The 12,813-nt window shown below is 39.0% G+C and overlaps 2 non-coding genes across 2 annotated transcripts; both read right to left on the reverse strand.

Moving 5' to 3' along the window:
* Positions 1-1,352: 1,352 nt before the first annotated feature.
* On the reverse strand, positions 1,353-1,460 carry LOC112787616 (small nucleolar RNA R71). The gene has a single exon (XR_003195020.1). It is a non-coding gene; the product is annotated as a small nucleolar RNA R71 (small nucleolar RNA).
* A 5,800-nt stretch (positions 1,461-7,260) lies between these two features.
* Positions 7,261-7,368, reverse strand: LOC112788125 (small nucleolar RNA R71). Its single transcript, XR_003195504.1, has one exon. It is a non-coding gene; the product is annotated as a small nucleolar RNA R71 (small nucleolar RNA).
* Positions 7,369-12,813: the final 5,445 nt, after the last annotated feature.

A 12,813-nucleotide genomic window follows, 5' to 3' on the forward strand; every position in this document is an offset into this window, starting at 1 on the left:
TTGGATTATTTCTAGAATTTAATTATACAAGAATTATTTTCATTTCAATTGATCCTTTTGATTATTATTTATTACGTCTTTCAGTATTTCTCTTCCCTATTTTGTGAAATTTACATTCATAATGAGCGAGTAGTTCCATAACTTGATTGGGAGATGACTGAAAGGAAACCTTGAGTTGGGTTACTCAAGAGAAAAATTGTAATTAGGTTTATTGTTGGATCGCCCTCTAATCATTGACACTAGTCCTTCTCAAGGGAGAGGATTAGGACTTGTGATTAGAAATAGCTTTCCAACTTGCTTGACTTCCCTCTACCTAGTAAAGGGTAACTAAGCAGAGCAACTTTCAATTATCAATTAATCTTGAGAGTACTCCAACAAGAATAGGGCTTCCAACTAATTTACTCCAAGTCAAGGCTTTTATTTAAAATTACATAAATTCTCTAATTTAAATTCCTGTTTATTAACTCAAACCACTTTTGAAAACATCTGATTGATAAAATAGCACATCTTTCTGCAACTCGTTTGGAGACGACCTGGAATTCATATTCCCAGTATTTTGATTTTAATTTTAATTTTGTGACAACCCTTATAAATTGATAAGTGGATTTTCAGTTGGTTAAGAACTGTACTTGCAACGTATCTCTTATAAATAAATTTTCTTAACTCGCCAATTTCCGCGACATCAATTTTTGGCGCCATTGCCGGGGAGTTGCAATAGAGTGCTAAGGTATTGATTAGAATTTATTTATTTGCATTTCATTTTATTTTTGCTACTATGAGCTACATGTTTCTTTCGTTAAATGACACGTTCACTTCCTGATCCAAGCTTGCCAATATTTGATCCTGAGATTGAAAGAACTATCTCACGAATAAGGCAAGCTTGGCGTCGGTTAGTCCTCTCTGAGGGCGAATCTGAAACGTCACTTGAGGAAGAAACAAGCTCCCTTTCTGCTGATTCGGTTGATTTACGTGTAGGTGACATGGCAGCACCTAGGAGAATTACTATCCAGGAGGCTGGAGCCCCTGATTTTACAATGCAACCGTTTCAAGCGCATCACCCAACAGTGGCTACAGACTTTGAAATAAAGACTGCACTGCTCAACTTGATGCCTAAGTTTCATGGCTTACCTGCTCAAGACCCTATCAAGCACCTGAGGGATTTCCAAGCAGCCTGTTCTACTGTCAGGCGCGATGGTGCAGATGAAACTTCTATTCTGTTGAAAGCTTTCTCGTTCTCTGTTGAGGGAAAAGCAAGAGAGTGGTACTACACTTAACCCGCAGCAACCGTTTCTGACTAGGATATGCTTAGAAGAGAATTTTTAGAAAAATTCTTCCCAGCTGAAGTTACTGATAAACTGAGGAAAGACATTTCCATGATTGTTCAGGATGAATCTGAGACTCTCTATGAATACTGGGAGCGCTTCAACAACCTTTTAGAAGCATGCCCCCATCATATGATTGACAAGATAGTGTTGCTCGGCTATGTCACACAGGGCATGAGGCCCCAAAAAAGACCAAATTGGAAAGTGCTAGCAATGGGTCTATGAAAAAGTACAAGACCACTGATGAGGCATGGCAATTGATCAGCGACTTGGCTAAGTCTACAAGGAATCACAGGCAGAAATAAATCCACTCAAAGGCTATTGCAGATGTATCTTCTAGCAAAGAAACTACTGCTCTGGCTCAGAGTATATGTGAAATGATCAACTTACTGAAGCAGATGCAGTTGAGTCAACAACAAGCACAGCAAAGCCAACAGTTAGTCCCACAGAGAGTGTGTGGGATCTGTGCCGATTACAGCCATTATACTGATGAATGTCCGCAGCTCCAGCAGGAAGACAACACTGTAGCAGCCACTCAAAACTTCTATGACCACCCCAACCAAGGGTACAATCAAGGTGGCAGTTACAACCATGGATGGCAGGATAACTCTAACCAGAATTGGAGAGATAACTCTAACCAGAATTGGAGGGACAACAATAACAGAGGAGGCAGAGACAATCAAGGATATCAGAGGTGGAAGAATAACAACAACAGGCAACAGAACCAGAACCAGCCTTACAAAGCACCTCACCTGAGGCAGTCCCAAGGACCACAACACAACCAACAACAAGTTTCGCAGATCACTCAACCTAATTCCTCTCCGAGTGACGATACTCTTCAATCCATTGCACAAGGACAAAGGAACATGGAAAGTTCATTTAATGCCCTAGCATCCGCTATACAAGCTCTCATCTCTCAGCTGGCACCACCCAATACTTCAAACACTCAACAGGCAAGCTCCAGTAGAAGTCCTTCTCAACCCTTACCCAATCCAAAGGGTGGCATCAATACCATTACCCTAAGGTCCGGAACCACATTGCAAGAGAGGAATCAGGAGGAGCCAAGCCCACCAGAACACACCTCAGCTGAAGAGGTAGTGGAAATAGAAGATATTGAGGAGGAAGAGGACATAGAGAACAAAGCTGAAGAAGAAGAAGCTCAATCACAGGAAGAAGCACCAAAGGGCGCAGACACTGTAGAAAATGCCATCCTTATTCCCTTTCCACAACTTTCAAGGAAGCCCAAGAAGCAGTTGGAACCTGATCCCAAAATGGTAGAAATATTCAAAAAGGTTGAGGTAACTGTTCCCCTTTTTGATGTTATTCAACAAGTACCTAAATACACAAAGTTTCTAAAAGATTTATGTATACATAAAGACAAAATTCATGAATTAGAAACTATTCCTTTAGGTAGTTCTATATCTGCTTCAATGGGAGGTATACCTAAAAAGTGTAGTGATCCAGGTCCATGTATGGTTAATTGTACTATTGGTGGCGTAGTATTTTCTGACTGCATGTGTGATTTAGGAGCATGTGTGAGTATAATGCCTTTGTCTACATATGATATTTTGAGGCTCCCTCCCTTAAAAAGGTCGGCAGTTCATTTTGTGTTAGCAGATAAAAGCATTATCACAGTGGCTGGAGTTGCTGAAGATGTATTAGTGGGCATTAAGGGGCTCACATTTCTCATTGATTTTTATATCCTGGAGATGCCCCAAAATGACTCAGAGAAGCCATCGTCAATCCTACTCGGAAGACCATTCCTAAAGACCTCAAAGTTCAAATTGGATGCTTTTTCAGGAACATACTCTTTTGAAATAGACGGCCGAGTGGTAAGCTTCAATCTGAATGGAGTTATGAAGCACCCTCCAGAAGATCATTGATGAGCGGATAATTTATACGCTTTTTGGCATTGTTTTTAGTATGTTTTTAGTAGAATCTAGTTACTTTTAGGGATGTTTTCATTAGTTTTTATGTTAAATTCACATTTCTGACTTTACTATGAGTTTGTGTGTTTTTCTGTGATTTCAGGGATTTTCTGGTTGAAATTGAGGGACTTGAGCAAAAATCAGATTCAGAGGTTGAAGAAGGACCGCTGATGCTGTTGGATTCTGACCTCCCTGCACTCAAAGTGGATTTTCTGGAGCTACAAGACTCAAAATGGAGCGCTTCTAATTGCGTTGGAAAGTAGAGATCCAGGGCTTTCCAGCAATATATAATAGTTCATACTTTGGCCGAGTTTAGACGACGTAAAAGGGTGTTGAACGCCAGTTCTATGCTGCTGTCTGGAGTTAAACGCCAGAAACACGTCACAAGCCAGAGTTGAACGCCAGAAATACGTTACAAACTGGCGTTCAACTCCAAGATTGACCTCTACACGTGTAACATTCAAGCTCAGCCCAAGCACACACCAAGTGGGCCCCGGAAGTGGATTTATGCATCAATTACTTACTTCTGTAAACCCTAGTAACTAGTTTAGTATAAATAGGACTTTTTACTATTGTATTAGACATCGTTGAGCAGTTTTATGCTATCTTAGACGTTCATGGGGGCTGGCCATTCGGCCATGCCTGAACCATTATCACTTATGTATTTTCATACGGTAGAGTTTCTGCACTCCATAGATTAAAGTGTGGAGCTCTGCTGTTCCTCAAAGATTAATGCAAAGTACTACTGTTTTTCTATTCAATTCAACTTATTCCGCTTCTAAGATATTCATTCGCACTTCAACCTGAATGTGATGAACGTGATAATCATCATCATTCCCCCACGAACGCGTGCTTGACAACCACATCCGTTCCACCTTAGATTGAATGAGTATCTCTTGGATCTCTTAATCAGAATCTTCGTGGTATAAGCTAGATTGATGGTGGCATTCATGAGAGTCCGGAAAGTCTAAACCTTGTCTGTGGTATTCCGAGTAGGACTTTGGGATTGAATGACCGTGACGAACTTCAAACTCGCGAGTGCTGGGCGTAGTGACAGACGTAAAAGGAGGGTGAATCCTATTCCAGTATGATCGAGAACCTCAGATGATTAGCCATACTGTGACAGAGCATTTGGACCATTTTCACAAGAGGATGGGATGCAGCCATTGACAAGGGTGATGCCTCCAGACGATTAGCCATGCAGTGACAGCGCATCGGACCATTTTCCAGAGAGGATAAAAAGTAGCCATTGACAACGGTGATGTCCTTACATAAATCCAGCCATGGAAAGGAGTAAGACTGATTGGATGAAGACAGCAGGAAAGCAGAGGTTCAGAGGAACGAAAGCATCTCTATACACTTATCTGAAATTCTCACCAATGATATACATAAGTGTTTCTATCCTTATTTTCTATCTATTTATTATTTATGTTCGAAAACTCCATAACTATTTTATATCCGCCTGACTGAGATTTACAAGGTGACCATAGCTTGCTTCATACCAACAATCTCCGTGGGATCGACCCTTACTCACGTAAGGTTTATTACTTGGACAACCCAGTGCACTTGCTGGTTAGTTGTATCGAAGTTGTGAATGAAAAACAATTTATTTAGACGTGCGTACAGAGTTTCTGGTGCCGTTGCCTGAGATCACAATTTCGTGCACCAAGTTTTTGGCACCGTTGCCGGGGATTGTTCGAGTTTGAACAACTGACAGTTCATCTTGTTGCTCAGATTGGGTAATTTTCTTTTTGTTTTATTTTCAAAAATTTTTCAAAAACCTTTAAAAAATTTCTCATCTGTTTTCAAAAAAAAAAATTAATTAAATCTTTTCAAAAATATATTTTTCTTCAGAATTTTTAAGAATGAATTCTAGAGTTTCATGAAGCATGTTGAAGCCTGGCTGGCTATAAAGCCATGTCTAATTCTTTTGGATAGGGGCTTCCAACCATCAGCATAGAGGCAAGTTAATTGGAATGTCAGCCGTGGCATGTCTGAGTTACATACTAAAGCTTGGCTGGCTATTAACCCATGTCTAACCCTCGGATTGGAGCTTTAGACTAAGAATACAAGATTCCTAGAATTCATATTAAAAAATTTTGAAATCCTTATTTTCTTTTTCCTATATGTTTTTTTCGAAAAAAAAATGCAAAAATCCAAAAAAATAAAAAATCATAAAAATCAAAAATATTTCATGTTTCTTGTTTGAGTCTTGAGTCAAGTTGAAAGTTTGGTGTCAATTGCATATTCATCTTGCATTTTTCGAAAAATTCATGCATTCATAGTGTTCTTCATGATCTTCAAGTTGTTCTTGGTAAGTCTTCTTGTTTGATCTTGATGTTTTCATGTTTTGTGTCTTTTCTTGTTTTTCATATGCATTCTTGCATTCATAGTGTCTATACATGAAAAATTTTTAAGTTTGGTATCTTGCATGTTTTCTTTACATTTATAATTTTTCAAAAATAAGTTCTTGATGTTCATCTTGACATTCAAAGTGTTCTTGGTGTTCATCTTGACATTCATAGCATTCTTGCATGCATTCATTGTTTTGATCCAAAATTTTCATGCATTGAGTCTTTTTCATGTTTTTCCCTCTCATCATTAAAAATTCAAAAAAAAAATATCTTTCCCTTTTTCACTCATAAATTTCGAAATTTTGAGTTGACTTTTTCAAAACTTTTTAAAATCTAGTTGTTTTTATGAGTCAAATCAAATTTTCAATTTAAAAATCTTATCTTTTTCAAAATCTTTTTCAAAAATCAAATCTTTTTCATTTTTCTTATTTATTTTCGAAAATTTTAAAAATATTTTTCAAAAATCTTTTTCTTATCTTTATCTCCTAATTTTCGAAAATAACATCATCAATTAATGTTTTGATTCAAAAATTTCAAGTTTGTTACTTGCTTGTTAAGAAAGATTCAAACTTTGAGTTCTAGAATCATATCTTGTGATTTCTTGTGAATCAAGTCATTAATTGTGATTTTAAGAATCAAATCTTTTTCAAAACTAATTTCAACCATATCTTTTCAAAAATATCTTTTTATCTTATCTTTTTTTAAAATCATATCTTTTTCAAAAATTTGATTTTAAAATATCTTTTCTAACTTCCTATCTCCTTATCTTTTCAAAATTGATTTTCAAATTTGTTTCAACTAACTAACTAACTTTTTGTTTGTTTCTTATCTTTTCCAAAACTACCTAACTAACTCTCTCTCTCTCTAATTTTCGAAAATATCTTCCCTCTTTTTCAAAATTTCTTCTTAATTAACTAATTATTTTAATTTTTGATTTTAATTTTCGAAAATTACTAACCTTTTTCAAAAACAATTTTCGAAAATCACTAACTCTTTTGTAAAAATAATTTTCGAAAATTCTCCTTCTCTCTCATCTCCTTCTTTCCTTCTACTCATACAAGGACCTCTATACTGTGGTAAAAAGGATCCCTATCATTATTTTTCTTTTCCCTTCTCCTTCATATGAGCAGGAGCAAGGACAAGAATATTCTGGTTGAAGCAGATCCAGAACCTGAAAGGACTCTGAAGAGGAAACTAAGAGAAGCTAAATTACAACAATCCAGCAAGCACCATTCAGAAATTTTCGAACAGGAAGAGGAGATGGCAGCCGAAAATAATAATAATGCAAGGAGGATGCTTAGTGACTTTACTGCACCTAATTCCAATTTACATGGAAGAAGCATCTCCATTCCTGCCATTGGAGCAAACAATTTTGAGCTGAAACCTCAATTAGTTTCTCTGATGCAGCAGAACTGCAAGTTTCATGGACTACCATCTGAAGATCCTTTTCAGTTCTTAACTGAATTCTTGCAGATATGTGATACTATTAAGACTAATGGAGTAGATCCTGAAATCTACAGGCTCATGGTTTTCCCTTTTGCTGTAAGAGACAGAGCTAGAATATGGTTGGACTCTCAACCCAAAGATAGCCTGAACTCTTAGGATAAGCTGGTCAAGGCTTTCCTAGCCAAGTTCTTTCCTCCTCAAAAGCTGAGTAAGCTTATAGTGGATGTTCAAACCTTCAGACAGAAAGAAGGTAAATCCCTCTATGAAGCTTGGGAGAGATACAAAGAACTGACCAAAAAGTGTCCTTCTGACATGCTTTCAGAATGGACCATCCTGGATATATTCTATGATGGTCTATCTGAATTGGCTAAAATGTCATTGGATACTTCTGCAGGTGGATCCATTCACCTAAAGAAAACGCCTGCAGAAGCTCAAGAACTCATTGACATGGTTGCTAATAACCAGTTCATGTACACTTCTGAGAGGAATCCTGTGAGTAATGGGACGCCTATGAAGAAGGGAGTTCTTGAAATTGATACTCTGAATGCCATACTAGCTCAGAATAAAATATTGACTTAGCAAGTCAATATGATTTCTCAGAGTCTGAATGGAATGCAAGCTGCATCCAACAATACTCAAGAGGCATCTTCTGAAGAAGAAGCTTATGATCCTGAAAACCCTGCAATAGCAGAGGTGAATTACATGGGTGAACCTTATGGAAACACCTATAACCCCTCATAGAGAAATCACCCAAATCTCTCATGGAAGGATCAACAAAAGCCTCAACAAGGCTTTAATAATGGTGGAAGAAATTGGTTTAACAATAGTAAACCTTTTCCATCATCCACTCAGTAACAGACAGAGAACTCTGAACAAAATACCTCTAATTTAGCAAACTTAGTCTCTGATCTATCTAAGGCCACTGTAAGTTTCATGAATGAAACAAGGTCCTCTATTAGAAATTTGGAGGCACAAGTGGGCCAGCTGAGTAAAAAGATCACTGAAATCCCTCCTAGTACTCTCCCAAGCAATACAGAAGAAAATCCAAAAGGAGAGTGCAAGGCCATTGACATAGTCAACATGGCCGAACCTAGAGAGGAAGGGGAGGACGTAAATCCCAGTGAGGAAGACCTCCTGGGACGTCCAGTGATCAATAAGGAGTTTCCCTTTGAGGAACCAAAGGAATCTGAGACTCATCTAGAGACCATAGAGATTCCATTGAACCTCCTTATGCCCTTCATGAGCTCTGACGAGCATTCATCTTCTGAAGAGAATGAGGATGTTACTGAAGAGCAAGTTGACAAGTACCTTGGTGCAATCATGAAGCTGAATGCCAAATTATTTCGTATTGAGACTTGGGAGGATGATCCTCCCTTATTCACCAATGAACTAAGTGATCTGGATCAACTGACATTGCCTCAGAAGAAACAGGATACTGGAAAGTTCGTAATACCTTGTACCATAGGCAACATGATCTTTGAAAAGGCTCTTGTGACCTTGGTTCAGGGATAAACCTCATGCCCCTCTCTGTAATAGAGAAACTGGGAATCTTTGGGGTGCAAGCTACTAAAATCTCATTAGAGATGGCAGACAATTCAAGAAAATAGGCTTATGGACAAGTAGAGGACGTGTTAGTAAAGGTTGAAGGCCTTTACATCCCTGCTGATTTCATAATCCTTGATACTGGGAAGGATGAGGATGAATCCATCATCCTTGGAAGACCTTTCCTAGCCACAGCAAGAGCTGTGATTGACGTTGACAGTGGTGAATTAGTCCTTCAATTGAATGAGGACTCCCTTGTATTTACAACTCAAGGTTACCCTTCTGTAAACATGGAAAAGAGGCACAGTAAGCTTCTCTCAAAACAGAGTCAACCAGAGCCCCCACAGTCAAACTCTAAGTTTGGTGTTGGGAGGCCACAACCAAACTCTAAGTTTGGTGTTGAACTCCCATATCCAAACTCTAAGTTTGGTGTTGGGAAGTCTCAATAATGCTCTGAACATCTGTGAGGCTCCATGAGAGCCCACTGTCAAGCTATTGACATTAAAGAAGCGCTTGTTGGGAGGCAACCCAATTTTTATTTATCTAATTTTATTTTTCTTTTTCTTTCATGTTTTATTAGGTACATGATCATGTGGTGTCACAAAATAAATATAAAAATTGAAAACGGAATCAAAAACAGCAGAAGAAAAATCACACCTTGGAGGAAGACCTTACTGGCATTTAAACGCCAGTAAGAAGCATCTGGCTGGCGTTCAACGCCAGAACAGAGCATGGTTCTGGCGCTGAACGCCCAAAATGGGCAGCATCTAGGCGTTTGAATACCAGAATTGCACCCTGGAGAAGAGCTGGTGCTGAACGCCCAGAACAAGCATGGTTCTAGTGTTCAACGCCAGAAATGGGCAACAAATGGGCGTTCAACGCCCAGAACAAGCACCAATCTGGCGCTGAACGCCCAGAGTTGTGTGCAAGGGCATTTTGCATGCCTAATTTGGTGCAAGGTTGTAAATCCTTGAACACCTCAGGATCTGTGGACCCCATAGGATCCCCACCTACCTCCACTCACTTCTTCTCACCCCTCTTTCACACAATCCCATAAACACTCTTCCCCAAAACTCTTCACCAATCACCTCAATCTCTCTTCCCTATAACCACTTCACCACTCACATCCATCCACTCTTCCCCATAAACCTACCTCATAAACCCCACCTACCTTCAAAATTCAAAATCAATTTCCCACCCAAAACCCACCCTTATGGCCGAACCTTACCCCCCTCCCTTCCCTATATAAAGCCCTCCATTCTTCTTCATTTTCACACAACACAACCCTCTCCTCCCCTTCTTGGCCGAATACACCCCTCCCCCCTCTCCTCCATATCTTCTTCTTCTTCTTCATCTATTCTTTCTTCTCTTGCTCGAGGGCGAGCAATATTCTAAGTTTGGTGTGGTAAAAGCATAAGCTTTTTGTTTTTCCATTACCATTGATGGCACCGAAGACCGGATAATCCTCTAGAAAAGGGAAAGGGAAGACAAAAGCTTCCACCTCCGAGTCATGGGAGATGGAAAGATTCATCTCCAAAGCTCATCAAGACCACTTCTATGATGTTGTGGTCAAGAAGAAGGTGATCCCCGAGGTCCCTTTCAAGCTCAAGAAGAATGAGTATCCGGAGATCCAACATGAAATCCAAAGAAGAGGTTGGGAAGTTCTAACAAACCCCATCCAACAAGTCGGCATCCTAATGGTTCAAGAGTTCTATGCCAATGCATGGATCACTAGGAACCATGATCAAAGTAAGAACCCAAACCCAAAGAATTATATTACAATGGTTCGGGGGAAATACTTAGATTTTAGTCCGGAAAATGTGAGGTTGGCGTTTAACTTGCCTATGATGCAAGGAGATGCACGCCCCTATACTAGAAGGGTCAACTTTAATCAAAGGTTGGACCAAGTCCTCATGGACATATGTGTGGAAGGAGCTCAATGGAAGATTGACTCCAAAGGCAAGCCGTTCAATTAAGAAGACTGGACCTCAAGCCTGTGGCTAGAGGATGGTTGGAGTTCATCCAACACTCCATCATCCCCACTAGCAACCGATCTGAATTTACTGTGGATCGGACCATCATGATTCATAGCATCATGATTGGAGAGGAAGTAGAAGTTCATGAAGTCGTCTCCCTTGAATTCTACAAAATAGCCGAAAAGCCCTCTCCTGGGGCGAGGCTAGCTTTTCCTCATCTTATTTGCCATCTATGTTACCCAGCTGGAGCTTTCATAGAAGGAGACATTCCCATTGAGGAAGAGAAGCCCATCACTAAGAAAAGGATGGAGCAAGCAAGAGAGCCCATTCATGGATCTCAAGAGACGCATGAAGCTCATCACCATGAGATCCCGGAGATGCCTCAAATGCATTTTCCTCCACAAAACTATTGGGAGCAAATCAACACCTCCCTAGGAGAATTAAGTTCTAACATGGGACAATTAAGGGTGGAACATCAAGAGCATTCCATCATCCTTCATGAAATAAGAGAAGATCAAAAAGCAATGAGGGAGGAGCAACAAAGACAAGGAAGAGACATAGAAGAGCTCAAGGACATCATTGGTTCCTCAAGATGGAAATGCCACCATCACTAAGGTGGACTCATTCCTTGTTCTTATTTTCCGTTTTTCGTTTTCTTAATGTTAAGTGCTTATCCATGTTTGTGTCTTATTACATGATCATTAGTAGTTAGTAACTATGTCTTAAAGTTATGAATGTCCTATGAACCCATCCCCTCTCTTAAATGAAAACTGTTTTAATTCAAAAGAACAAGAAGTACACGAGTTTCAAATTTATCCTTGAACTTAGTTTAATTATATTGATGTGGTGACAATACTTTTTGTTTTCTGAATGAATGCTTGAACAGTGCATTTGTCTTTTGAAGTTGTTGTTTAAGAATGTTAAATATGTTGGCTCTTGAAAGAATGATGATAAGGAGACATGTTATTTGATAATCTGAAAAATCATAAAAATGATTCTTGAAGCAAGAAAAAGCAGCAAAGAACAAAGCTTGCAGAAAAAAAAAAGAAAAAAATATAGGCGAAAAAAAATAAAAAGAAAAAGCAAGCAGAAAAAGCCAAAAGCTCTTAAAACCAAGAGTCAAGAGCAAAAAGCCAATAACCCTTAAAATCAAAAGGCAAGGGTAAATAAAAATGATCCCAAGGCTTTGAGCATCAGTGGATAGGAAGGCCTAAAGGAATAAATCCTGGCCTAAGCGGCTAAACCAAGCTGTCCCTAACCATGTGCTTGTGGCGTGAAGGTGTCAAGTGAAAACTTGAGACTGAGCGGTTAAAGTCAAGGTCCAAAGCAAAAGAAGAGTGTGCTTAAGAACCCTGGATACCTCTAATTGGGGACTTTAGCAAAGCTGAGTCACAATCTGAAAAGGTTCACCCAATTATGTGTCTGTGGCATTTATGTATCCAGTGGTAATACTGGAAAACAAAGTGCTTAGGGCCACGACCAAGACTCATAAAATAGATGTGTTCAAGAATCATCATACTGAACTAGGAGAATCAATAACACTATCTGAACTCTGAGTTCCTATAGATGCCAATCATTCTGAACTTCAATGGATAAAGTGAGATGCCAAAACTATTCAAGAGGCAAAAAGCTACAAGTCCCGCTCATTTAATTGGAGCTATGTTTCATTGATAGTTTGGAATTTATAGTATATTCTCTTCTTTTTATCCTATTTGATTTTCAGTTGCTTGGGGACAAGCAACAATTTAAGTTTGGTGTTGTGATGAGCGGATAATTTATATGCTTTTTGGCATTGTTTTTAGTATGTTTTTAGTAGAATCTAGTTACTTTTAGGGATGTTTTCATTAGTTTTTATGTTAAATTCACATTTCTGGACTTTACTATGAGTTTGTGTGTTTTTCTGTGATTTCAGGTATTTTCTGGCTGAAATTGAGGGACTTGAGCAAAAATCAGATTCAGAGGTTGAAGAAGGACCGCTGATGCTGTTGGATTCTGACCTCCCTACACTCAAAGTAGATTTTCTGGAGCTACAAGACTCAAAATTGCGTGCTTCCAATTGCGTTGGAAAGTATACATCCAGGGCTTTCCAGCAATATATTATAGTCCATACTTTGGCCGCGTTTAGACGATGTAAAAGGGTGTTGAACGCCAGTGGCTGGAATCTTTCCCAAGGGAAAGCTTGACAACTTGGGAAGATGTGGTGAACAAATTCTTAGCAAGATTTTACCCTCCTCAAAGAATCAAT

The sequence above is a fragment of the Arachis hypogaea genome, chromosome 20 (genome assembly GCF_003086295.3).
Source record: "Arachis hypogaea cultivar Tifrunner chromosome 20, arahy.Tifrunner.gnm2.J5K5, whole genome shotgun sequence".
Classification (NCBI taxonomy): Eukaryota; Viridiplantae; Streptophyta; class Magnoliopsida; order Fabales; family Fabaceae; genus Arachis; species Arachis hypogaea.